The sequence below is a fragment of the Cnephaeus nilssonii genome, assembly GCF_951640355.1.
Source record: "Cnephaeus nilssonii genome assembly, chromosome: 1".
In the NCBI taxonomy this organism is placed as follows: Eukaryota; Metazoa; Chordata; class Mammalia; order Chiroptera; family Vespertilionidae; genus Cnephaeus; species Cnephaeus nilssonii.
The window spans coordinates 52,374,620-52,380,619 of record NC_137072.1 but is presented as its reverse complement, the minus strand read 5'-3'; the positions used below and the strand labels follow the sequence as shown (position 1 = coordinate 52,380,619).

Below are 6,000 nucleotides of genomic sequence, written 5' to 3'. Positions count from 1 at the left end.
TAAAACAAGCACATTTCCCTCTGATCCTGAAAATTACTACATACAGTAAAACCTTGGATCAAATACAGTGATCAGAAGACCCTGAAGGGTAGAGAAAATAAAGTGGACTAAGCACCTCAGGACTCAAGGGAAGACCTTTCTTTTTTTTTTTTTTTTTTTTTTTTTTTTTGCTCCTATATATCCTAGCCTAGACACAAGAGTAACCCACACCCTGGAAATGCCAGTTGACAGAGAAAAGAAAAAATGCCTTAGGAAAAACCTATTTTAACTAGCCAAAGAACCAGGAAAAAGAAATCCCTATAGGACTTTTGACTACATTCACTCTCCTCAACAGAAACACCACAATAGAATCTATACTCTGCCAGTCCTCTCCCTTCATCCCACCACCCCAGGTGTCCTGAAGATTGTGGGGCAGAGTCTTATTGTTCATCTAAGTCAGTGGTTGGCAAACTCATTATTCAACAGAGTCAAATATCAACAGTACAATGATTGAAATTTCTTTTGAAAGCCAACTTTTTTAAACTTAAACTTCTTCTAATGCCACTTCTTCAAAATAGACTCGCCCAGGCCATGGTATTTTGTGGAAGAGCCACACTCAAGGGGCCAAAGAGCCGCATGTGGCTCGCGAGCCGCAGTTTTCCAATCACAGATCTAAGTGATACTCCTCCCTACCTGGTGCTGCAGAGCCTAAAGGGCAGGACATGTCATCTGACCCCACTCTGTTCTCAGCAAATGGCAACCAAAGGCAGCCTCGCCCGCTGCCCAGAGCCCTTCTGAAATATGGCCAAAGCCACATCTCATCTGACACAGGCAGAGAATTCTACCTCTGAAGGGGGCACCTCACCTCCTCCAGGCTAGAGTGGCAGGAGAATGGTAGATTATAGAAAAGAGTGAACTGAAGAAAGGGATTGTTTAAATCTGTGTATGAAGTCCTGGTATATCCCCAAGTGGGTCATGGGTTAAACCAAAATCAACAAAGCAAAAGCTCTGAGAACTGAAATATCATGTGGAATACTGTCCAGGTTTCAAATTGGTTGCTAGGTTGCATAAAACCAGAACAGAACAGAATGAAAGTGCAAAGATTTTAAAGACTAAATTGACATTTGAACACAAAAATGGTCTAGGATGTGTGATCTAAACCCAAATAAGTTGACTGACTGCTAAAACAGATTTAAGTAGAAACCAGAATTTCATAACATACTGAAAGGAGTTTTAGGGATAAAATAGTCAGGTTTAGGAATAAAAAGAATCTATGGGGGGAGGAGTGCATAGGTGAGGGCTTGAAGCTACCAGAAGGCATAGATTCACAAATAAATAAATAAATAAATAAATAAATAAATAAATAAATAAATAAAATAAAAGGTTGCCACTGAATAAGGGGAGAGGAAGACATCCATTCACAAAAGATAAGGAAAAGCCACAGGGTATGGGGGAAAAGAAGGAAACAAACTTTCACAGAGGATAGAGAAATGCCAACAAATGGACTCGCCCAGGCCGTGGTATTTTGTGGAAGAGCCACACTCAAGGGGCCAAAGAGCCGCATGTGGCTCACGAGCCGCAGTTTTCCAATCACAGATCTAAGTGATACTTCTCCCTACCTGGTGCTGCAGAGCCCAAAGGGCAGGACATGTCATCTGACCCCACTCTGTTCTAAGCAAATGGCAACCAAAGGCAGCCTCGCCCGCTGCCCAGAGCCCTTCTGAAATATGGCCAAAGCCACATCTCATCTGACACAGGAAGAGAATTCTACCTCTGAAGGGGGCACCACATCGGGTTTGGGCTTTGAAGCTGATATTCTGAAAAAGAGTGACCAATTAGAAGGCAGTATGAAGAAACAAAGAACTATAGCCTTTATAAGCCTTAGCAAAACAGAGCTTGGTGGGTTACCCCTTGGAACCCCTTCCCTACATGGGATTCTATACTTGCTTCCAATAAATGTCCACCCTTTTCAGCTTCATTCTTTGAATCCATCTGGACAAAGCTCAGGAAAGAAATCACCCTTGCATCCTGCTCTGGAAAACCTGAATCAATAAAACTGAAAATGTCTAGGACACAATCCAAAATTAGTCATCACATGAAGGAAAAGATATGAGAAGATTTGAAAAGATATGAGATTTTCAAATGAGAAAAGATAATCTATAGATGAAAACACCAAAATGGAAAAGATTCTTGAATTATCTGACAAGAATTTTAAAGCAGATATCATACCAAGTACCAACAAGCAATTATAATAAACTAGTTCCTGATGCCCAGGCTGTGTCAAGCCTGGGCTGGTTTCCTTGCCAGCACACGCGGTTCAGACATGGTTCCTGCCTGTCTCTCGATGGGCGAGTCAGAGAGGCCTCTGAGGAATGATTTTCCCAGAACTTTTCCATCTGGTATAGGTGGTGAGGCCTGGCCATGCTGAGCTTCCTCTACTTGCTAATTAGATGATGCTTCTGAAAATTTCTGAAAGAGCCATTCAAAATCACATAGGCTGTGTGCACGAGCTCTGTGGAAAGGAGAGGTGCCAGAGGGGACCTTGGGTAATGAGGAGTGCGCAAGGCCTCAGGGCCACCATCCTATGACAGTCTGGCCATCTCCCAGCATTTCCTGAGGGTTCAGGGCTCTCACAGACCATCTATCTACTTTGTTTCCAGATGGAGACACCAAAGCCCAGAGAGGCAAAGAGACTTGCCTACGGCCACACAGCAAGTCATGTATTCACTTCACAAACATTGACGAGTGTCTACTATTTGCATGGCACAGAACCAAATACCAGAGGTACATTCATGAACGAGACAGGCTTGGACCTCCCTCAGGGAGTCTACAGATGTGTGGAAAAATCACAATAAGAATAACCCAAAGAGTTGTGGATTATAGATGTGCTAGGTGCCGAGGAGGGGATGTCTGAGGTTTTTCAAAAGCATGAAGCAGAGACTGAGCTGGCTTGAAGGGGAAATGCATTTATGCTGAGGTCAGGATTTTGGTCTTTCTCCTCCAAGTGGAGTAAAGTCTCCCCCTTTCCCTCTGGGAAGGACAGTTGTCTGGGCTGGACAGTCGTGAGCCCCCACACTCTAGCTGCTGGGTTGTAGGGAGAAGAGCTTGTTTCCATCATAAACAGCCTCTCCCGCTGCCCAGAGCCCTTCTGAAATATGGCCAAAGCCACATCTCATCTGACACAGGAAGAGAAAGAAAAGGAATTCAGTCAGGAAAACTTCCTTAGATGAAGCCTACCTTTCCCTCCAGAATCTGGGAAAAAAATTATCTTCCAATCATTGATAAGAGCACATAGTTTTAGCACTTGCAAGCTTTCACCCTCCATCTTAAGAGGTCCAGAGTGGGCACAGGGTTTGTGTGAGGTCATCCAGTCAGTGAGTGGTGAGGAGCCAGGGCCCAGGCACAAAACCTCTAGCATGTCTGCACCAGCCTTCTAATAGTCCTTATTTTCTCAGTGCAGACATTCAGTCTCAGCGACTGTTTCCCTCTGTGTTTCCCATGATCTCATGGAAACTCAGAAACTGAATTGTAGTTCATTTGGTTTAGAATGCCCAGAAAGACTGGGCAGAGACTACAGGGCTTCATCATTGGGAGGAGTCCACCCATGTGTCCATTCTCTCCCTTGCTCAGACACTCTTATGCTCATTTATCCAACACTAGAGGCCCATTGCATGAAATTCGTGCACTGATAGGGTCCCTAGCAGCTGCCGGCTGCTGGCTGAGTACTCTCTCCCTTCCCCCGGGCCAGCCTCGCCCCCTGGTCGAACTCCCAGACGAACTCCCAGTTGAGGGGACAATTTGCATGCTATGCTTTTATTATATAGGATGGAATATTAGAAACTCTTAGTAAGAATCTACAATATACCAAAAAATGACAATTTCAGAATAGAAAATACAATGACAATTTTTTTTAAACTTCACTGGATGATCTAAATAGCATAATGAAGATGACAAAGAAAAGAATCATCAAACTTAAAGATCAAAGAAATTATCAAATCAGAACAGAGAGAAATAGATTTAAAAAGATTTAAAAGAATCTTAGAGACTTGTGGGAACATACCAAAGGAGAAATCTATTTGTAATAAAGATCCAATAATATAATTCTAAAGAGGAAAGGGGCATCTTTATGATAAAGATTAAAGGAGCTAATAGTTTCTAATAAATAACTCTTTTAGCAAAATAAATCCACGGTGATATGTACATTCTAAGAATACTGACAACACAACAGATACTTTACAATCATGTTAAAAATAAGCTTTATCCTGAAGGGAATTTGTGCAAATTAAATTTCAAAGAAAATCCAGATAGTCATGACAGAAACAGGAATGAGAAATGAAAGAGGGTAAATAGCTATCATGGGAAGTTAACAAATGTGTCTTTTTCTTAATCTTTCTCAATCCACAAAATTAACTTTAAGAACCAGCTCCAAGTTTGCCAACTTCAAAAATATTGTTTGCCTAAATTAATCATTTGAGTTGTGTTTTACAATACTTATATGCTATTCATCTGGAATTATAGGAAATAAAAATGTGATAAGACTTATTTGGGTTTTGATGCATTAAAATTAAAAATACCAATTATAAATTCAAGTGAAGTTATCAGATAGGCAGTTGGACATATGTCTAAAGTCAAGGAAGAGGATGGGCTGTAGACATAAATGATCTACAGTGTCCTTGAAGTATAGAACAGTTTTTTCCCTTTGATGATGTAATGTTGGGAGTGTTACTTTACTCTCAATTGATTACAGTGCATGATAATAGGTAATCCCCAAGGGTCATTAATACACCACCATACACCTACATATGATGGATTAAATAATAAGTATTCTCATTCAATATAGGGGCATTATCATGTTTTTAAATGTAACAAATATCAGAAACAATGGATTACAAATTTTAAAACTTTTAGTGCATACATAAAAAACAAATTTTTCTATACAATCTCATGCTAAATTTGAGTTTAAGTGTGAATATTTTAAATTTAATAAGCAAATTTAAATGAGCAAGTTGAAGACATATTTTAACATTTACAATAATATAATTTTTAGGTTGCTTCCTGATTTTGAGTGTTTCTTTTAATCAAAAATAACAAAATTATAAATGCAAATCCTGAGAATGTTCAAGCTCAAATCAAAGCTGTACATTCAGAACAGGTACCAAAAATAAAATCTCCAAAATTCATAATTATGAGATCTAGATCTACACATACAAGATAATCAGTTCTTTGAAATTATTTATCTGAAGTGAATATACTCAATACTTGCTAACAACAAGCAAGAAAACCACCCTCTATAGAGTTTTTTTTAATCTTTATTATTCAGATTATTACGGTTGTTCCTCTTTTTCCCCCCCATAGCTCCCCTTCACCCGGTTCCCACCCCACCCCATGCCCTTGCCCCCCACCATCCTCATCCATAGGTGTATGATTTTTGTCCAGTCTCTTCCCGCAACCCCACATCCCTTTCCCCTCGAGGATTGTCAGTCCACTCCCTTTCTATACCCCTGATTCTATTATATTCACCAGTTTATTCTGTTCATCAGATTTTTTATTCCCTTGATTTTTAGATTCACTTGTTGACAGATATGTATTTGTTGTTCATAGTTTTTATCTTTACCTTTTTCTTCTTCCTCTTCTTAAAGAATACCTTTCAGCATTTCATATAATACTGGTTTGGTGGTGATAAACTCCTTTAGCTTTTTCTTATCTGTGAAGATCTTTATCTGACCTTCAATTCTGAATGATAGCTTTGCTGGGTAGAGTAGTCTTGGTTGTAGGTTCTTGCTATTCATCACTTTGAATATTTCTTGCCACTCCCATCTGGCCTGCATTGTTTCTGTTGAGAAATCAGCTGACAATCGTATGGGTGCTCCCTTATAGATAACTAACTGTTTTTCTCCTGCTGCTTTTAATATTCTCTCTTTGTCTTTTGCTCTTGGCATTTTAATTATGGTGTTTCTTGGTGTAGTCCACTTTGGATTCCTTTTGTTTGGGGTTCTCTGCACTTCCTGGACTTGTAAGTCT

The 6,000-nt window shown here is 39.9% G+C and overlaps 1 protein-coding gene across 1 annotated transcript in view; it reads right to left on the bottom strand.

Annotated features, from left to right (window-relative positions):
- STPG2 (sperm tail PG-rich repeat containing 2) overlaps positions 1 to 6,000 on the bottom strand; it is a gene marked incomplete at its 3' end in the record, with an annotated part of 161,879 nt that overhangs the window by 56,006 nt on the left and 99,873 nt on the right. The window lies entirely within an intron of this gene.